This window comes from Phalacrocorax carbo, chromosome 9 (assembly GCF_963921805.1).
Source record: "Phalacrocorax carbo chromosome 9, bPhaCar2.1, whole genome shotgun sequence".
In the NCBI taxonomy this organism is placed as follows: Eukaryota; Metazoa; Chordata; class Aves; order Suliformes; family Phalacrocoracidae; genus Phalacrocorax; species Phalacrocorax carbo.
The window spans coordinates 15,840,417-15,862,712 of record NC_087521.1 but is presented as its reverse complement, the minus strand read 5'-3'; the positions used below and the strand labels follow the sequence as shown (position 1 = coordinate 15,862,712).

General features: G+C 41.6%; 1 protein-coding gene across 1 annotated transcript in view; it reads left to right on the top strand.

Moving 5' to 3' along the window:
• Positions 1-2,021: 2,021 nt before the first annotated feature.
• Positions 2,022-22,296, top strand: part of STON2 (stonin 2) — an 85,666-nt gene continuing 65,391 nt past the window's right edge. The window contains exon 1 of the mRNA XM_064460511.1: positions 2,022-2,224. The gene's annotated coding sequence lies outside the window, so the exon portion shown is untranslated. The remainder of the gene's footprint in view (positions 2,225-22,296) is intronic.

Below are 22,296 nucleotides of genomic sequence, written 5' to 3'. Positions count from 1 at the left end.
TTGCTAAACAAACAGCCTTTCTGAGTTTCCTACTAGGAGTCTAGTCTGATCTTTTACTCCATGGAAGGCAAAGGGTGCAGGCAGGTAGGAACTTCTCAGGAGAGCGAGAAAGAAGGGATTCTTCCTTAATGTATTACCTGTCAACTAACAAACGTTTTAGCAAATGCTGTATATTAACTATGTTTTGCCCAGTCTGATATCTTGCGCATTCAGTGAAAAGCTCCATGGAGATACCAAAAAAAAAAAAAAAATTTTTTTTTTCACATGTAAAATTTCTTTCTGATAATGTTTTGTTTTGGGGCCTAATTATTACATTTTAGTTTACAAGCCCCCAAAAATTTGTTTTTCACTACGTTTGTCATTCTTAGTTCAGCTCCAAAAGATAGATTGATAGAAAATACTTTTAAATGTTTCTGGTGATACTAGCTCAGGATCATAAAACACAGCTCTCCTATTTAAACAGTTTGCAAATGATCCTTTGGCTGAAAACTGAAAAGCTATGGTAAATACTGAAAACGAAACTAAAAATCATTCCCCTTTTTTAACATTTCAAATCTAGTGTCTCATTAGTCCTCTCATTGGTATTGTGAAAGGCGCTAGAACAAAAGACAGGCTGTGTCGATTTAAAATACCATTCCATATCTAAACACAAAAAATAGAATATTCATTTCTGCTGTCTCCTCAGAATTTCTAGATGCCAAATCATAGACTTTCTTGCAGCTACAGAAAAGGAAGCTTTCAAATTACATAAATGAACATGTCTGATTAGTTTTTAACTCTCCTTGTGCTTCTTACATTAAGCACTCGATGCTTCCGAATTCCTCCAGTAGCCGTGACACCCCTAGCACTGCTATTCTACAAACTCGTCACTTGCTCAAACTGCAGGCAGAACATGCTCTGCAGCTACTGATGACTTTGGTTTGCTGTTATGTGGCAAAGCAAAGGTGCCTGGACACCTGAGCAGTTTCTTTCTTTAGGGAAAACACCCAGTCTATGAATGGGAAATGAAGGTGATGACCTGCCGTGCTGGAAACAGCACCTTTGTCCCAGAGCTATTGCTTTTAAACAAATCTTGCTATAACTGAAACATAGAATTACACAAATCTTTCCTGAAGTGTGATCTTTTAGGCTTGCCTGTGTCAGCTGAAGCAAAGGCTGTTCACATGCACCCACGTGTGCACAAGGTGAGGAAGTGAAGCAAACAATCTTCTGGCACAAGTCATTTATTTTCTCTTACTGCTCTTCGTGTCGTGTCAATACCAACCCATGGGCTGAAGAGCTTGCATGAGCAAACATTCCCGTGAGGCTGTACTTTGTGATACGGTATAAAGAAGTATGTTAAGTACAGGCTTAGTTCATCATAGAAGCAGGTCCAGATGGGTAAAAAATTCTGGAAGAGCTTCTGTATGCTTCTGAATTGGGTCTCGGTTGGGATAGCCCTAAGGATTAAACCACACTTCCTCACTTCATTTAATACAATGGGATATATTTAATTCTGTTTACTGATTAATGCAGTAAAGCTTGCATGAGACTCGCTTTATATTGGAATAAAATAGCATAATTAAGAGTTTCCCAAGACGTAATGAATTATTAATATTGTCTTTATAATGAAATATTAACATTAAGGACTCTATCTGTCAAGTTCAAAGAATAAAAAGTCAGGTGATGTGTATATTCAAACTAAATTAGAATCAGGATCATTCTAAAGTTTAGTTATTCAGTACATGTGTTTAGAGTCATGATCTCACATGCTCTAACCCTGCAGAGTCTCATCATAAATACATTTTCAATGTAAGTCAGAATACCAGCAATAGAATGCTGTATTTCTATGGTTAATATGCAACATTATGTCATATTCTAGAAAACTGAAGGACATAATCTTTGTTCGTCAAACCCAAATTACTGGAAGTAGGCAAACCAGGCTCTCCGGAGCGTGTTTGATTTCCCCACCACCACCACTCTGTACTTTGGGGGGTGAAAGTTCAAGTATGTTCTAACTTCTCTTTCTATGGTATGAACAGCAGTTTTCAACCAGACGATTAATGTAAAGTTATTCAAATGGAGTAATTTGATTTCTGATTCTCTGATGTAATAGAGTATTTCAGTGGAAGGGACCTACAATGACCATCTAGTCCAACTGCCTGACCACTTCAGGGCTCACCGAAAATGTTCTCTGTGTTTTTCATTCTGAGAAGACTCAGGAAAATGTAAGAACCTGTAACAGGTATGTTACCTGCCAGTCCTTCCATTCTAGATCTTACTAGTAAAAGTATTTCAGAAACAAAAAAGTAAAAATTTCTTAAAGTTCAGATAGAATAATGGTATTAAACAGAGCGACCTGATGCTATCATAATGGTGTAATAACTTTGATGGAATAAATACTTCTAGAGAATCAAATGTTCTAAATCATCTTTCCCTGCATATTTTAAAAGGATGTTGAATACAGGAACTTCAATTTACTTCATATCAGAAAAGGTAATCGGTGCTAGAGCCAGCTTAACCCTATTAATCAATCTACATAAAAGAGGGAAAAGTGCTAAAAAAGCAGTATGTTATATGGAAGCCTTTTTCCTTTAATGATTTTTTTAAATGAGGAAACATCCCTTTCCTCAACCTTTAAACTATCTAAAGGCTATCAGTAAACACGCTTGGGGGTGAAAAGGATGGCAAACATGGAAAACACAACTTATCTTTCTGGTTCTGAGTCTTAATTACAACCTGATTGATGAAATTTCAGTCTGCTTTAGCAATGCAAGACATGGCAAACGCTGCCACTGTTGGACTGTTCATGACAGCCGTTGTAGCTGCCTTTGTGACTACAGGCTCATAGTACTGTTGTGAAAAGTTGCTCTGTAATGGCTGATCCTGATGCTTTTACTCAGAAACAAACGAGCAAAAAAAAAAAGGAGAAATGGGGGGGGGGGGGGGGGGGGTGGGAAGAGGAAAGGATTGACGGCCTTGGAGTCGTCTTCTAGTCTGGATCTCTCCCAGGCCTTTATGTCATTTTGGATCCTGGATTTGTTAAAGATGATGAAGATGGAGGGAAATAAGTGGAAGACTAATCTGTAGTTCTTTTGGCTCATAAAATAACTGAAGAAATGACAACACCAGTTGTAGCTGGGCAGTGCTATCCTGTGTCCTTGTTGTGGTTAACCTTTACAGGCGTACATGAGTATGGCTACCAGCCTAAATCTGTCTTGGTCCATGGGCAGTCTGCAACTAAACATATTTTTTATGTTACATTTTAGTTTTGTTTGGGAAATCAAAATTTTATACTGCTGAATAAGGCTATGCACGATCTGCAAATACGGTGTGGAAATGCCTGAGCTGCGTGATACTTTCTGCTGACCACCTCTAGCTGGCACTCGTGTCAGGGCTTGTGCCAGAGGAGGTTCCCCCGCTGGTAGCACAGGGGCTTTGGGGTTTCTGCCCGAGTGGCGGTGTGCTTTTTCATGCGTGTCCCCGGATTAGTATGTACCTATGGTAAACCTTCAAACCTCTTTGAAAGCTCCTTCAATACAAAGTCAGGCAAACCTGACCATGTCTTACGCTAAATTGCCAAGTGTAGCATCAGTTACCATAACTGCGTGGTCATCTCACACTTTTCATTTCAGATTTTCCTGGTGCTTTTACATGAGCACTTTAAAAGCTGTTAGTTCACCTGGAGAAGAGTGAAACTACTGTAGTTTTTTTCTTTTTACACTCAGTCCTCACTACTAATTGAGGCTGTTATGATAATGTTTAATGCAAATGTTAAGGTTATTCACATCTCTCAGCTTGCAGGGTTCAATTTTCTAGGAAGCTCTCTGGTGACTCGATAATTTCCCAGGTCTCCAGAGTCACTCCGTGAATCTGGTGATGGGCACGAACGTACGCACCTGCGCTCGCGTCTGTGATGCGCGTGTTCATAACTTGTCTTTCATCAGAAGCCTTGAAATTGCAGTAGGGTTAGAAATTAAACCCTCCATAAAGACGTGTGCATATGCGAATTACAATCTCAAATATTTAAAGGTAAGAGCAGAAATAAGGTTAATATTTTAGATTTACATTTTCAGGTCTGTAATACTACTACACTTTAACAGTTTAAAAACAGTTTGGTTCATAGCCATTGTGGTTAACACTATTAGTCCTGACTAATACATAATATGGGGATATTTCCCGATCCACGAAACTCATCAGGGTCTAACAAAAGAACGGCGACACTTACTAATAACACAGCCCGGTCAGTTACGTAGAAATGTTGCCGTGTTTAAGGATGGCAGCTGAATCGCCACGAGCAGAACGACTTTTTGTATTACACTTTTTATCTACCCGTTTATGTTTATTTCTGCAGCTCTCTAAGCGGAGGCTGCGCTCCCTCTCACTCGTACTCGGAGCCTATTCCAGGGGTTTAATTCCGGGCCTCAGGAACCGCCCCCCGCCGCCTTCCCGGCGGCTGAGCCGGCTGCTCCCCGCCCGCCGCCGCACGGGGACCGGCCCCGCCCCGCCCCGCCCCGCCCCGCCGGCCGCCGCCGGCCAATGCGGCGCCGCCGCCCCCCGCGCCGCCGAGGAGCGCCCAATGGCGGCGGCCCCGCTGCCCCGGGGGGCGGGGCGGGGGCCGCGCCGCCGCTTCCCCCCCCCCCCGGGGCCGCTCCGCGCCCGCTCCGCCAGCGCGGGCGGCGGCACCGTTGCCCCGCGGAGCTCCGCGCCGCGCCTCGCCTCGCGTCGCCCGCCGGCGGCAGGTAGGTCCGCGGGGCCACCGAGGAGCCAGGGCGAGCTGCGCGCCCGGGACCGGCCCCCGCGCTCTCCACTCCTGACGGCCGCGGAAGGGGCGCCGCGGCGCCGCGCTTGCGGGGAGCAGGTTTACGGGCAGAGCTAGCGGGGGAGGGGCGGGCGGGGGGCGCCTGGGCACCGGCGCCGAGGAAGCCTAGAGCGGAGGCAGGTGGCCCCGCTGGCGGAGCTGGGGCCGCTCCCTGCCCCTCGGTGCATCCGCCGCTGCCGCGGCCCCTCTGAGGGGAGGGAGGGGAAGGGAACCCCCGGCTGCACCCCCGGAGGGGCTGGAGTGGGCCCTCGCCCTGGCCCGGGGCTCCGCTCCCGGCCGCGACCGTCGGGACCGGGCTCCAGCGTGCGCCGCCGTGGCCCTTGCGGCGCGGAGTGTTTGTGGCGGGCAGCCTAGCAACCCCCAGCCATCTCCTCCCGAGCGGCTGCCCGGCGCCCTGCCTGCGCGTGAGGGGTAGCAGCGCGCGCTGCGGCGCAAGCGCTCGCGCCCGCGGAAGGGTTAGTTAATGAGTCATTAACAGCAGCGCGTGCGAGCCGCTTGTATCCACCCACCCCTCAGCTGCTCTGTGCAATTGCTCATGTGTTGGACTTTTCCTTTCCTGAGTCTGCTGAATTGTGCTGCTTTTGAAATGTTTTTCTGCGGGTAAGATATTGCAAGGCAAAGAAAAACCGCCGCTCATCTTTCTGTCGTCTCGTTTGAATACACTGTGTAGATTTTACGTTAAAAAAAAGCTCAAATTACATATTTCCATGCAAAGTGGATTTTTATGTTGTTCTACGACTAGACAGCCCCTCCCCTGTACTTTTGCCTAGTTCATGCGTTAAATACCCTTTCCGTACTGTAGCTCCGCTTTTCTCTGTTGATTTTCGTTAATTGTTTTGTTGACTAGTTGGCTGTAATCAGACTCAACGTTTCTGATTTTTTCCACATGGTTTAATTCTTTTTGAGGCTTCAGTTTTTCAGAGAATAGCACGTTAAAAAAAAAAAAATATGCTCTACTGCTTGACTAGATGAGGCAATACTTTGCACCTCACGTCTTCCCACACTTAGTTGCGGCTTTCACTGGAATTATCCTTCAAATAACTTCACAGTATTGGTTTGAGGGCATTTTTAGTATTGTCAAGGCAAAAATTTGGCGAACATTGGCATTTCTTTACTTGTGAATCAGCTGTGAATCATTCTTCTGTGAAATGTATGTTTTGTAAACTTACTAGTTCGGACAAGTAAATTTCAAACTGCAGGTTGATTGCAAAATGCTTGTGTTCAATAATTGTGGCACGTGACTCCGATCTTTTTTCCTTTTCCCTTCCAAAATGACTGAAACATACCTTGTGTTACACAGACAGGTGAGCTCTGGACTTTGCCCTGATATTTTCCAGTTATTATGTTAGTACACAAAGTTTGTGTTATTGCAAGGAAGCCTGAAGAGCAGTTTCCCCAGCTCCAGTGAGGTGTATTACATGGCATTATGCAATGCATATGACTTTCCTAAATGCTTTGTTTCCAAATGGCTAGGTTCTCTCTTCAAGAACTTTCAGATTTGATTGATTATAATATAAAGTGGTATTTGCTATGAATTACGTTTAATCTGTAGTATCGTGCTTTTGGCAGGTAAATCTTTGACTTTTTCTGTGCAACATTAAAGGTTTTTCATGATATTCGTATGGCGATCCATGTACAAAGCAAGTGGCAATAACCCCCAAGCAGATCTAACATGTCCTTTTCCTTAGATATTGGAATACAGTTGGCAAGTTCAGTGATTGCTGCCCTTTTTTAGTTGTAGCTTTTAAATTATTTTTAAAATAAGAATGGCATCAAAAGCATGACCATTAAAATTTCCAATAAGAGAAGAGATTGGATTTTTTTTTCTTACGTGTTGCACTGTATCTCATTTTTGACTAGCTGTACTCTCTTATGATTCACATCCTTAATTATCATTAAGGACTTAACAGCATACCTTGGTCTTTAACTGAAGATCCTCTCCCTTACACAAGTTCCTTGGATCCCTCATTACTTTAGTGGCATAATTAATACTCTGCTGTGTGGTTGGTTTAGACAATAGTCCAAGGGACGCAGGGTAAAGAAGCAACAGCTACATCTCAATAGTGGCCAACTCCCTGTCTCAAGTCCTTGTTTGTGCTACCTTGCCAGGCATCTCGTTAAGAACTGACAGCTGGTATGGTTCCCTGGTTGAGAAACCCAGGCTGTGGGGGGGGTTAAAACCATATTGTGAGTGGGTTAAATACATCATGTTTATAGAGTCCTTCATTTTCAGCTATCTCAAGTCTGGCATCAGCAAACGAAGATGATAAATGGTATCTATATGTGTTACAAATCTCTCAAGATGTTCTGCTCTGCAAGGCTTCTGCTGCCCCTGTTGTAGAAGTGACTTTTCCAGTCAGTGAGGTAGTTGCCAAGGTGGCATCAGCTACGGGATCGTGGCTTGTGGATTCTCCTGCTCTGACACTTTGTTCCTGGTAGTACCCTTTCTCTGCACAGCTTTTAACCCAAGTGTTGTACTGAGGCTTTGTGCAAATCATCTGTCATGATCTTTGCCAATAAACTAGCAGAATAAGTGAAATTTGAATTGTTGAAAAGCCCTGTTCTTAAAGGCAGGCTGAAAGTAAAGGTTTTAGCCTCAGAAGCTTTGCAACAGTGTTAGCTTTCTGTTTGAAAGTTGGAAAGCTAAAAAAAAAAATCATCAGGAAATAAGCTGTAAGGATTTGTGTGGTGGTGGCAATCTTCGAATGTAATCTTGGCCATCTAAAAGTTGGATGTATCTAAGCTAATCAGTTAAGCTCGCTCTGCAGTCAGCTAGGAAAGGAGAGCCTTCAGAAGGCTGTTCTTGGGCAATTTGTCTGAATTGTTAGTTGCATTAAAAGAAATCCATAAAGTACTTTGTGGCAAAACCAGATCTTTTTTTTTTGTTCTTTGATTTCTTAATATGTTTTCTTTGGACTCTAACCATGCAGGATGGTTTTTTTAAAGAATTGTGAGTTCTGCTAATGGATGTAATAGCTTCACAAGTGGTTAACCTCGAGGAAGGAATGCCTGTCTCTGTATGTGTTGGGTATGAGTATGTGTTGTCTTCAGGACTATGGCTGTAATTATGGCCAGATGAGTTTGAGTCCTAGGAAACACAGCTAGAAGCCTTACTGCTCAGCTCATGCATCTGGAAACATTAGCAGTTAAATCTTTGCTCCTTGTAGATCATGAAGGTTTTGCCAGGACCTTAAACAGGGCCAGAAATCCATCTGAGGGTGACTGTACAAGTAACATTGCTTTCCAGGTAGGGATTATGAATCGCCTATTGACTTCTGCAACCAATTTTCACTGTCTTTTAAATGTGCAAATAAGGTGAATGGTGTGGAAGGTCCTATTTCTTTCAAAATTTAGGAGTGTAAGCTTCCAGAGATTGAGATTGAAAAAACTGAGAAAACATCCCCTGGCATCTCCACGGGACTGCAAGCATCAGGGTTCTAGCATTCCCTTTTTTCCTGAAAAACTATGGATGCAAATACATTAGAGCAGGAACGCACCTTTGCGATGAATGTCCTGATGTTACTGCACTTGGCGCACTTCAGTTTGCATCTGAGAGCACATAAACTGATTTTGTTTGGGATAAAACTTAGTCAGAAGAACTCCAGCAGCTCATTTAACGTACTCCAAGTGCTAATGTGAATTCTGATCTTCGGGATCAGATTGGAGATAATTGGAAGGAAAAGCCACAAAAAAGTGTAGTGTGAAAGCGATGCCTTTAGTGCCAAGTGTGTCACCCTATGGCTGTGTTCCTGTTGGTAAGGTTTTACACTGCTTGCTAGTGTAAGCTTGGGCTATAGCATCTTGACCAACTTGTTAGCAATTTTTTAAACGTAACATAATCCTCAGTATATATTTACAGAAAAAATACCAGGGAAAATGTAAACATCATAGCATAATATTAAAAAAATTAAGACATCAATGCATGTGTCTCTTAGATAACTATAGAAACAAAAGGTGCTTTATTAATAGAAAATACTCTTAAAGAAAGTAAGCTACTGAAATGTATAGGTTTCTTAAACATAATTTCTATAGAGGGACACTTGGTGAAAGAGAGCCGTAAAGTTAAAGAGCTTTTGCCATCACCCATCCTGAAAATCCTTCAATGAGTACTCTTCTGACAGTAAACATTTGCTAAAATGTTGAAAGTATTTTCTCAGTGGTGATATATTAAGGTTTATGAGTCCACTGCAGTGATATGTCTAGAAATATGTGTAAGACTTTCTTGAACTCTGCATCTTTATTTATTGGAAGAGGTCATGCTATAGGAACGTCTTGATTAGTTGTGCCGTTACTTCACATCAGCTCTTGGTGATTTCATCTCTTATCGCTCAGGGGCATTCATATGAAATGAGAAATGAGTCTCTGAGTAACAAACCACTGCTGAAGTGCCTCTTGTTCCTTCTTTGCAGAGTTAGGCAGTTGTTCTGACAGGGGAGGTGGGATAGAGAGATGCGATCCTACTGATATGTTTTATTGTATAAAGTAATTTATCTTGGATATTAAATATGGTTTTTAAGCTGCTTTGCAGTCATTTCCCTCTGAGAAGACAGAACTAAGTGAAACTCCTAGGAAAGAGTCCTGAAAGAAACAAATAGCAGCCCTGGATATAATAAAGGAAGGAGCAAAAAAACAGCATGGGGAAAATAACCTGAAAGTGTGTGTTTATGTTATTTAGTAATAACAATATATACCTACACAGAAGCTGTGTGTGATCAGGAATGTGTGCTGTGGTTTGGGGAACTAGTTAGACTCCCTGGAAAGAGGGGAGGATCTACACTAATACACCATATCAGTGAGAGGGGAAATACAGCATTGGTGCAATGTTATTTTTGACTGTGATTCCGCTGCCTTAATTTAGGTGTGAAAGACATGCGAGCCTAAGGTAGTTGCCATAGCCTTTCTAAAGGGGGATTCACCTCCTTTGAAAATAGATCAGAGGAAGGATCCTCTGGAGGTGTTGTGTTCCTTCTGTTGACTATAAACAGAGCATCAGATGACTAGCTTAGATGTCTAACAGGGCGTCCGGAGTTAAACGAGATGTGATTCATCTTGCTTTATTAAGGTAACTGAAGTAAACGTCTCAGCACAATTCCTTCGGCTTGAAACGGAGGACAGGACTGGCCTATATGCTTCAGGATCCTATGAAGGTGCTCTAGTAGTACAAAACTATCCTAATATTCAAAGAGTAGACAGTGTGTTCTGGCGCTGAGGTTCAAAGTGGTGCTCTTGGTCCAAGGGCAGCAGACCTGCCTGGTGAGCTGGAGAGAAGGGATGTCTTTTTGCTGAGCTGTGTTTCTTGTTTCATTATGGTCTTTTAGGCCAAGTTTTAGTTGGCATTTATAGATGTGAATATTTATATAAACTAATTCTCTCTGTGGGCTCTTGGGTTTGCCAGCTGTGAAATGAAATGAAAGAATGGTCTTTAATTTACTTTTGAAAATGGGGGTGGGTATACGATACAGTAATTTTGTTCTCTTGCTATCTGAACCAGGGGCCTCTTCTGAACAGAAGGTACCATTTTGCAGAACTGCATGGTGTTTTTGTGGTTGTGTGGATGGTGGAAATGCATGGAAAAAGCACTACTAAGCATTTTTGAAGAGAAAAAGTATTATTAGCTGCATAACTGAAACTTGAGCTGGTCAAGCTCCACAGCACAAGGCCAGTTTATTTTCTAATAAAGTAGTTTCAGTGGAACAGCTGTAGAGCCTGTGAAGTTTAATGATTAGTTGCTGTTTAATTGCTAGCTGCTCAGAAGCTTGCCACCAGAAATGCTCCTTTTCCTCTGATCCTTGCTATGTTGTTTCCAGTTCACCTAAGTTCAAATATTTACCTGGCTAAAAATTATATCCCATATGTAAGAACTATATATGGTGGAAACATCAGGTGCATGTTGCTAAATCTCATTCCAAATTATAAGGTATGTGAGTGTAGTATGAGGAATAGGATCTCACCTGGTAGGTGCGTGGATTTTTTTGAGATGTTCACTGCCAAAATCTCAAATGTCACTGAAGGGGATAAAACTGAGGTAGAATAGATTGGGCAGATCTGGGCTTTCCCCTCCGAAATAACTCATCTCTGATGTCTGCAATTGTCCAAGTCTCTCTGAATGGAGGCAGCTGTATTAGTTTGCTACACTACATGTGTGCTCAGAGTTTGGCATCAGAATTCACTTTTTTCCTCAGAAAAGATTGCAAATTCTCCCTGTATTCAATCCAGGCTATTGATATTAATATGCTTGGAGCTAAGACTGGTTGAGAGGGGCCATGGACATTTAGGAGCTGCAGCTCCAAGCAGCTGCATTAATCTCTTCAGTGACACTGAAACAGGCACAAACTTTCAGGTGATAATACCTTCTTTGCAGGGAGTTCGTCTGAAAAAAAAGAACGGAAATTCTTCTAGTCCTGCTAACTTGCAGTGGTTTGTAACATGCTTTTCCTTGTGTGAATTATGCTGGTGTCAAATTTACAACTCTGCCACAGTGAGTCACTGCCAGTCTTGGTAACAGAAACAAGAGTCCCAGTCCCTTTGTGGGTCTGTGCCTTTATGAAAGACAAGGGTAAATATCTCAAATATTCTAAAATCTACTTGTCTGCATCCTATTTCCAAAACTTGTCAACTGGGTAAGGCAGTCTTTGCCAAAGATTAGCTGGACTCAGCTTCCCCAGAGCTGGCAAGAGAGCTGTAATGCTGCATTAATCTTGGTGTGAACTGGTATTTCCACATATCATAATGCTGTGCAAATGAGGCGTATCATGGGCTGAGGAGCAGAATAACCATGGTTGCTTATAGCTATGTGAGGTTGGGTGGAGAAGTGGGGTGACCTGACAGCATTACTTCCATTTCCAGAGTAGGCTTCATAAGTAGCCGTGCTGTCAAACACGCAGTACTGCTGGTAGTGTTGCTGAAGAGGGACTGCATAGAGGAGGATGTTAAAATTCCAAACCTTTTAATGAAAAAAGGCCTTTCTGGTATTTTCTGAGTGCCCAGTATCCATCTCCATGTCTGCAGTCCTTTATATTGAGTTTTCAATGAAGTGAGTGAAGTCTTCATAAAGTTCTTTCTGCTTTGTTTTCCTGACTAGACTCTCCAGAGTCTTGAAGGCAACAGTAACGCTGTTGTAAACTTCTAGAGGCTTGGGTGGAAGGGAGTGTTGGGGATGGGGTTTTTTTTGGTGGTTTTTGGTTTTGGGTTTGTTTGGGGGTTTTTTTCACACTGCTGCTCTACTGAAGCACATGGATAACACAAAACAGGTCATGCATAAACCAGACCTGATGGGTTACACAATGTCTGACAGTACCGAGAAAAGTAACATGAATGAAATTCTGGTCTAAAAATTTGGGAGGTAAGATACTGCATTACCAAAGTCCAGTTGAGAGCTGAGTACATTCATGACTTCACTTGTCTTACCATGTGACTTTGATCATACTCTTTTAGTTTCCGCATGCATAACTTGAAAGTGTAGGTAAGTAGAGCATACTTCTAGGTATTCTGTGTACCTTGTGCAAGTACGTATTCCTACAGTGCTTGTGTACCACTGGCTAAAACCAGGCATATGAGGAACCGCCATTGCAGAAGCTTCCCCAGCAAACAGTTTGGTCTACAGGGAACGTTCTTCCCAGGGTGTCTGCACAGCTCTGTCAATGTGTGTGATGCGCAGTGCTCCCCGCTATTCCAGTATTGACAGTTTACTTTGACAATTATGCCCCAGCCATGGAGTGGTTAGCCATTGTCTGTGCCTTTTTTTTAATTCTTAATCATTCTGGTTTATGATCTGCTGGTTGACAGCCTTGCAAATGCATTGATGCAATGACTGTTTGTTTGAGCCATTCCAACCACTGTGGAACCAGGGACCACCCCACACTGTGGAAGTTGATTCATATGAATTTCAATGTATAATACTGCATTTTTGTCAATACCCTGAATGCTTCATAACTGAGCATTTGTGTCAGATTAAAAGACAGGCATATCATGGAAGCCTTACAATAAGGTTGGTATTGATTATTTGATGCATTAGGTGCAACTGGTCCTTCTTCTTGCTGTTGATACTTAGACTTGCAATGGCTCCTCTTGTAGTTTCCTCAGAAAAATATCGAGTGTAATAAAATATGAGTGATTTGCTGCCTCCATATGCCACAGGGGTTTGCCTCTTCGCCATGTACCCCTGTAGCAGTTACATAATCTCATGTAGATAGATGGCAACATACCTTGGATTCCTCTTCTGGAATTCACAAGGTTGCCTGGTGTCTCACAGGCACCGGTAACTATCAAGGGGTAGTACCGTAAAGGTCAGCAGCTGCTGCTCACTGAACCAGATGATGCCGAAGTGTTGGTAGTTAGAAAGCAGAGTATTCTGGACTTCGTTTTCAGCAAAGGACTCTACCCCTTTCCACCAAAGAAAAGCTACCTCTTGTGTTCTGTTCCCTGTGTACTTCAGAGATAAGTAAGCAACACTCAGGAATGAATGTTACCTCCGCTGTCATCTTACTAACCCTACTCTCTAGGTATGGACTTGCTGACAGAGATACTACAAAACAGGTTCTTTTTTTTTCTCCCCTGAAACACGCTTTATGTTTACTAATACCACTTATTAGTCTGTGTTAGTAAAAACAAACCAACCAAACAAAAAACCCAATAAACCCAAAACCAAACAAAAAAATGAAGGATTTTCTCATACCCTCTGTTGTATATCATGCTAGTATACCATGCATTCTTACGTCATGTTTTGACAATTAGACAAATATAATGAGACACAGAAGTATTAGAATGTAGTGTTGCAAACATACTATTTTGTACTGTGTATGAATTTGACTTGTCAAGATATTTGTTTCTACTTTGTATATAGTTCTTTGTAATAGTATATAAAATACTGGGACCCTTTAAATTCAGTCTTTGCTCAAGCATGTGTTTTTCTAGAGTTGCTTTTCATTCTTTTGAAATAGGAGTAGTCATGCTAAACGTACAGCACCATCAAGTCTAATGGGCCTATATTTAGAGTGTCTAAAATAGCAAGTGACAACAAACGTGATATTTGTGGGTTACCCTGAAGGGCTGCAGCGTCCTGGCATCACACTAAGTTGCATAATCTCAATTGACTCTCCAGACACTGGAAATGAGGAAAGACCAGTTGGATCATCCAAGGAATTTTCTGCCAAAGCAGGCTTGTTCCCTGTGATACCTCTTTGAGCGTTGTTTCTTGTCTGGCTTCAAAGGGTCGAGCAGGACTTCCTTAAACTGAGAGGCAGCTTCATGTTTTAAGGTTGCCTTTATATATAACCATTAAACAGGATCTCCCTAATAATGAAAATTCCTTTTTAAACTCTTCTCCTTGGAAAGGTGCTGCTGACACAGCTTAGAAGTTATAAAAGGTGTTCCATAGAAGTATAGTTATATAGAAGTTATTTTTATATATATAGTTGTTAGTTATTTGGAAATACAGAGAACACTTGAACAGAAGATGGCTTTCTCACTCAGTGTTCCTAATTTCCCTTTCCAGCCAACATTCAGCACAGGAAAATTTCTTTGCTTTCTTTCAGGGCTGCATCACTTCCTGAATGGTCCTTGTCTTCCTGATGCTTTCACAGTTGGATTCTGTGTTTTTCCCTTACTCTGAATCTGTTCTCCCATTTTGTGTGTACTCACAGCTCAGCTAGATGAATGCCCATCCTCTCTGTAGGCATACAGCCTCCAGTGAAGCATCTCTGTCTATGGAATCCAGTCTCTCCCTTGTCTTGAATGTAGCTAGTGTTTGAGGGCTTGACTTCTTTCTTTTTTTTTTTTTTTTTTTGTTCACCCCCCCTTCCCTCAAGCTTTCCTGGCCCAAAATGAGTTTGACTGATACTGATTGATGGCAACTAATTATATCCACCATTTTCAGTGAAGATTTTTCACCTAACTTCTATCATGAACTTAGTTGTAATTCAGACAATAAAGCCCTGATTTTGTTTGTGCAATTGAAACCAATCGTCAAGCACAGGAAGGATTATGCTGGCTCTCCTTTTACTAATGGAGGCAGGATCAGTGTTTGAGTTGTACAGTAAATACTGATAAAGCACTAATGTGTTGCAAGGCATATGGGCAATGCTGGAGTGTTAGTACCTGGCAGAACAGTGTGTTTACTAGAAGAGTGTTTATCATCCAGCACAATATTCCAGTAAACTTATGATTACTTACTCGCTTCCCTGTTCCTTTTTTAATTGGTCCCAGTTTAGAAGAAGGATAGGTACAGGCAGGGATTTGTGATCTGTGTTTGCCTCTTGATGGCTGTCTTCAGTGATGTCAGGCTGCAATGACATAGTTGAAGGTTGACTAATTGTAGAACATTATGCTTTTTACGTCAGTGAGATAACTTAAAAACCACACCTCGATAGTCATCACAACAGCAAGTACCACAGCTTTTGGAGGGTTTGGTAAATGGAATACATCTGGCTAGCTTGTCTGTGCACAATTTAGACAAGAAGATGTGAAAGCATCAGTATCAGATGTGCAAACCAGGGTGCTCAGTAGGAGCTGTCTTCTGGAAAACATGTTCTTTGTATGATTCACTTCTCCATGTTTGAAAGAAGAAACCAGTTTTTAAACCCAGTTCCCTCCCCATAGTATGGATTGGACCGTCATTGTAGCATTACACTGTGCAATAGTTGTGACTATTGCAAATTCACCATCCTGAAGCAGAGAAGGTCTGTGACACATGTAATGGCCAGGTGTGTATATCTGGGATGAGGGTGCTGCTTTGGAGTTCTGCCTCGAGGAGGCCTTAAGAAGACAAGGAAGACTGGTAAGGACTGTGCACCCACCCTCTTCTAAGGGGATGCTACCAAACTCTTCGCCCTTACTGCATTTAGATTTCTTGTTGCCTACTGTTATTACCAACAGCATTTTGTTGAACAAAGAACTTGATCTCTAAAGTGATTCTGAATTAGTCTTAAATTCTAGCCTTAAATTAGTGTTTTGCTTATTTTTTCTCCAATTTGTGCAATACTGACTGGGAAAAAAAATCCCAGATTTTAGAGATGCAAATATTCTGCTAAACAAATTGGCATGTTCCCTCTTTCCTGTGATCTTTTCCCAGACTAGTTTTAAAGCACTGTTGCTCTATACAGTAAGAGAAGCGTTTGACTGATCTTTGCCTCAGATTCTAGTTTGAGTTGGAAGTCTGGCAGTTTGGGAAATTATCCTTCAAGTTTTAATGCAATTGCATGACTGAAGGCTTCAGTTACACTTTGAATTATCATGGACCCACAGTGAGCTATATTTAAAATCCTGAAATATAGAGCTTCTACTTTCCCGATGTGGCTGGGGATGTGAACTATCACTGCCAAACATTTTGTCTGGCATGCTCCCTTGGTTTCTGCCTGTTTTACGTTGCTTCTAATAGTAAAAAAAAAAATATCCCATTCTTTTCTGTATTGCTGCTCTTGTACAGTACCTTTCTACATTTCTCAGGTTCTTGGGAGTACAAGGAATAGAGGAAGAGGTGGTTCCATTTCCCTCCAGTATCAGGTTTTGAATCCCTCTGAACAGTATTTTGTCTGACTGGCTCTGGTTATGAGGCATCCAGAACCCATGAAGTATTTCTAAGGCATGGCCTTGGCAGAAGGAGAGAGACCATTGCCCTCTGAACTGCCTAAATATCCTGGTACTACCTGCAGGAGAGCATCTTAGGTGTTTTCTCTCTTTCTCTCTCTCTCTCTCTGGAAAACAGAGGAGCTTCTGTGGCAGATAAATACTGGCATAGAGAAAACAGCAGCAGTTGACCTTTCAGATATTAGTCTTGACACAAATATTCCTGAGGGGGATGCTCATGACTTTCTTACCAATACCTCCTTTACAGGCTCTCTTCTCCTACTGCCAGGAAATGTGAGCTTCCAGCAAACCTGAGATGTGTATTTGTGGGACATGGTTTTATTTGTGGTGGTTGGGTTCTTGTGGCTTAGAGAAAATAAGGGCATTCCAGGTCACCTCAGCATTGACACTGCCTCTGCCATTGACTCGCATTGTAGATTTAGACAGATCACTTCATATCTATTGGAAGAATTGGATATAGCCATTAATTAGCATGGCTGCACTGGGCCTGGTGCTCAGGGAGACCCCTACCAGTCTTCTGTCATCCAGCATGCCAGATGGCTCTAGTCATCTTCATTACCACACTCTGCCTCATTCCATCTCTGTCTAAAATTGCCAGGGGACAGTAGTAATGACCTACCTTGTAATGGCACAACATGGTTTTGACCAGGCTCTGAGGACACAGCGCTATCATGGCTCTTCTTACTGTTCACTTAGGTGTAATCTGTAACGGGCAAAGCCATCCCTGCTTCCAGAGAGGCTGCAGGAGTTTCACAAGGTTCCCTTTGAGTCCTAATTCTTCCTTTCATATTGAGAGCTTTCATATAAGTGAGTGTTACGTGCACCAAGTAGTGACTGAGCTTCTTAAGGTACATCTGAAGCCAAGGAGCTCGGGTAATAGCACATATGAATCAGAGTAAGTAAAACTGGTGTAAATTCTAAAACCTGGTGTTACCAGAGATTGTCTTGGGGCAATTTACCTGCTGGGGGCGCTGTACACGTGGAGAAAATATGATTTTCAATATTAAGAATGCAGTAGTTGAATAACCAAATATGACTATTCCTGTCATCATCTAGGTCATTCATAAGGTAATCTTACCGTAGACATTTAGGCAGAAGCTGGTGCAATGATTTTTTCAGTAATAATAAAATCCAAATCCAGTTCATTTTTCTTTTTTTTTTTTCCCAAGTTTTGGGTTTTTCCCCTGTTGTTTATCACTGAGTTTTATTTTTGCTGTGGCACCCTGAAGTATTTGGGACTTTCTTTTGGTGCTTGAGAACAGATTTCCAGTTTGGAGTTGTTAATTATTCAGGTCATGATGTGCTGACGGTCAGTGCTTGTTACAGGCCAAGCTGAGAGGAAGAGCCATGAGCTCTGTCTCACTTGGAAGTTTGCCCAAGGCAGCAGTCACTCCTCAGTTCATTCTACTAGAATTGTTTTGTCTGTACAGGTTTGCCAAACACGTGGTCAAGACAAAATTACATATTTTTCCTTGAGATTTTCCTGGTGTGGTGAAACTTGATTGTTACAACAAAAGCCATGGTCACTGTCTTTCTTTTTTTACTGTCCCTTTGGCTTATTTTCTTTTTCTGCTATGTGGAGCTCAACAGCTTGTCTAGTTGTTTTCCATGGTCTCCTACAATAACCACATGCAAAGTACAATGACCACTTATTGTTGAGGTCCCTGGGATTGTAAGGGAATGTATAAGCAAGAAAAATCAGTATCACTGTATGGATTATGGGATTTTTTTCAGTAGTGTTACCATGTAAGGCAACATACTTAGCAAGTTTGTGCTAAATCTATAGACTGTCTATTAATACTACATTTGCAAAGCAAAACCTGAATTGAATCCTCATAGTTTTCATTCTGATTTTTTTTCTCCTTCTGTTTTTCCATGTAAGTGTAATATAGTAACTCTGGGTAGTGGTGATAAAGAATGCTGCAGCATGCATCATATGTATGTAACTTGAAGCAATTGGAGAAATGGCCCTTAGTGCTTAAAATGATTAACTGTGCTAAGCTATTTCTTTTGAGCAGAGGTGAAATGTACTGAGAAAAAATGTTCAAGTTTGCTGTCCAAACAGATGAGTAATTAAATACTTTGAATGGTATGTTTACAAAAACATCATTCCATTACAGATACTTCTAAAGTGTTTTAGTAGTGCTATGAACCATTACTACCGTTGGTGTTTGCACCCACTTAGTGTGTAAAAATCCCAGCTAAAGTGAGGGCTCATTGTACAGGTGCTGTGTGTGAGACTCCTGGCACCAGATAATTCTGTCTCTTGCTCAAGTATGTGTTTTTGGCTTAGCAAAATAAATGGAGAAGGGTGATGATATGTGTTTTCATCTATTGCTGGAGCAGAGTTGTATGAAAGGTCAGATAGCCATTTCTTCTTGTGACATGCTTACCTATAAATTGTGAATTTAAATAGATTTGAAATGAGAGAAGGGTTCTAATTATCAAAGCAGTGTTGTCATTTTAGAATGAATCTTCATCAGTTTTAAAAAGGGATTTTGTAATGTGGTTGATCAAAACAATAGGACGACTAAACAGGCAAGGAGTTTTGTTCCAGCTCTGTGGTCTTTGCCCTTTGGAGAACTGGAAATAACTGTCACCCACTTGGCACTTAGTTCCACAGTGGGACATATAAATCTATACTGTAAAAAAGGGACACCTGAAGCAGAAATTTCAGCTTCTTAGGGTTTTGTTGCCTCATGGTCAAATCACTGCACTGGAATTGATGGTAAGGATCATTGGGGTCAGCATGTATAACATCTGCTTTACCTTGTATTTACTGTGTAACACTAACAAACTTTTGATTCACAATTTTTTTTTAATCAAAAATGTGATAAATTATTTCCCTCTTTTTTTAACCAATTCAGCACCAGAAGCTTAATGCACATAATAACACAAATCCAGAAGTAACAAAATCTAAACTGATATAAATCTCATTCATGTAGAGAGGTGTAATGCTGGCCTGGCCTGGGAATATCTTGTTCCAAGAAATGTGTTTCCATCTCCTTTTGCTTGGGCTGTGCAGCGTAAGCTTTTGCTTTAACTGTAGCTCACTTGCAGTATAGATCCATTCGTTCCTTAGACCTTGTAGAATCTGAAATCCGTTTCTCTAGGAATAGCCATGGATGTTTGAGAAGCCTGAAGGACAGGGAAAAAAACTCCAAAATTTGCTTGCGCATTATTCGCTGCAGTGTTTAAATAGTGGGTGCTGATTGCTTTGCTATGGAGAGGATTCAGGTTTATCCACAGTGTCAAATGGTTCCTCTGGAGACATGTACCTCTAGTAGTGCAAACTGAACCATCACTGTGGTAACTGGATACACAATGGCATTGGTATTGTGCTGGCTAAGGCTCCTTGGTTCGCAGTGGGGTTGGCTTAGTTTTTTTTTTCCTAAGGAGGATTTTGGAAAATGAAGGGAGGTGAAAAGTAATTTGGGGGTGAAGTTGTATCTTTTCCAAATAGTCTGCACAGAGTTAGCTGTATGTGATTCATAATTCTGTACAGGCATTTAGGTCAGGGGATGGGATTGATGCTTTCTTGTGAAAGCTGAGAGAATGAAAAATTCTGTCTTTTAAATATATTTTTTTTTTTATCCAAACATATGCATCCTCAGAGCACCTCTATTCTGAGAATCTTTGATATTATGATCTACTCAGGCTGACTTTCCTCTCTTTCAAGCGGCTTGTCTATAAGTTCTGATAACCCTGATAAGTCAACACAATCTCCTTTATTTACCAAACTGGGAAGTCTGTAGAAAATTCCAGCCATGGGGAAGTTGTATAGCTGGAGTATGTGCTTCATGCAGCACTGCGTGATACTCTGATGCTTTTCTGGATAGTGCTTACTATCCATTTTGAGGTGTTTAAGTTTTGCTGTCTGGTACTGAGTGGATTTAGAAAAGTATGCTGTCATGAGCCAGTAGGGTAAAAGAGCAAATCAGTCCTAAAATAATGATATAATTATCCCACATATCTACACAGCTGAAACAGTCCATTTTCTTGCCTTCTTTCATGGCTTTTTGCTCTTGACATTAAAAAAAAAGAAAGGAGCTTTACTGGAGTTTCTGTGCATTAAGGGCAAGGTAAACTGTTTTCTTTTTAAATTTCCTGCTATTTTGTGCTTCTGTCAGGACTTCTCCTTTCTCCTGGAAAGGTCAGTATTCTGTTGATTGGGAAAGAAGACTCAGTTACAGATATTTAAACAAGCCCAAAACAAACAGCTTAATTGGTCACATGAGGAAAGCAACATACCAAGGTCATCCTTTCCTTCCCTCATATGGCATACAAGGGACATTAAATATCTGATTATTCTTTTTCTCTTGGCTTGTCTCTGTTTAGCTTTGTAATTTCTATTAATAACACCCCCAATGGATGCTGTGCGAGGCAGGCAAAGGTATCTGCCCACACTGTGAAGGCAGATGTCCTGCTATGGGAGTGGAGGAGAAAGGGGGTGAGGCTCAAGTGCAGCTGTTCCTCCAGCATTAGGGAACTGGTTGTGTAACAAGGGAGAGATAGGCAGGGTGACTGGCAGAGGGGTGGCCATCAGCTCTGGAAAAGTCTACAGAGAGAAGGTATCAATCTTCTGGCAAATTGCACTTAACCATCAGGATTCTCTCCAGGAATCCTTTTTGTGTTTGCAGGAAACTGTACATTTTCTATTCAACTATGCTTGAAAAGATTCATCTTCAGACAATGAACATGGTTCCATGAATTCTCTCTGGGTGTCAGGCTGGCTTGCAACTTCCAAACTTCTGAAGTTTTCAGCTCTTCCACACAACTCTTGTTTGTGGGCCTGCCTTCAGCAGATTAATAACTTTATGGCCCTGAAGAGAATAATCATATTGGAAGCCATTTAATGATATACTTCCTGCAGAAAATGTTTAAAGAATGAATGCATTTAAATAGTGGTCTGCTTTTCAGACCTAAATGTTGTTAATGCAGGGTAAGGAGAAGTCTTAGTGAAGTATCTGTTCTTGTACACCAACATGAAGTTTCACCCCAAATAACCCTTTAGTTAGGTGAGTGACAGCAGGTCAAGAGATGCCGTTTAAAGCTTTTTTTAAAAAAGCCAAGTCTGAGTTTTAGTATTTTCAAGTACTTGAACACCATGGCAACAAGAGCTTCAATGCTTGAAATAATTGTGGACAGATTTCACGCGCTTCTCTAGGAGGAGGCAATAGTCCTCTGAGAGTTTCGAAGTGGTCTGTAAATCTGAGGCAGTCATGGGTGCTTGTCAAAGAGAATTTCTGTCCCCAGACCTGACCTTCCCAGTTACTAGCCAACAACCGGAGCACTTTGCAGTGCCCCATTCCCTCTAGCAGATTCCCAGATCTGTGTGGGATACATCCTATTGGAGTGCATCCTAATTAAAGTTACCATGTCTGTGAAAACATTTTCCAGGTTACAGCAAAGTCAGGCTTAACTCCAAACAAGATCTAAGATGTTGGATTTTAAAATTAAAGCATGAAGTTCCAGTCAAGTGGCAGAGTTCAAAGTGCAGCTAGCTGAGAGGGCATCTCTTCATACTCAGACCGTGATGGGAATCATGGGCAACCCATCCTAATCCCAGAATCAGCTACATAAATGTTACTGATAATGAGACATGAAGCTTATTGCTTGCTCTTGAGAGGGATCAGGCATTGTAAGTAGCAAGATCAGCAAGGACCTGCTGACATCTTGGAGTTGGGATTAAGTTACATCATAATCAAAATTTGTTAAACCTGGGAGAATCTCCTTATCACCTCTCTTGCTGGGGTTATGAGAGGCATGGCTCCCTGAGTGAGGAATTGAACATTGTTTTCAGTGATGGACTGTTTTAACATGAGGATGTTTGAAGATCCTCAGGTGCTTCAATCAAGGAGTTTCTCAAGTGTAGCCCTCTAGACACAGGTGACATTCCTGTCTCAAAGGTG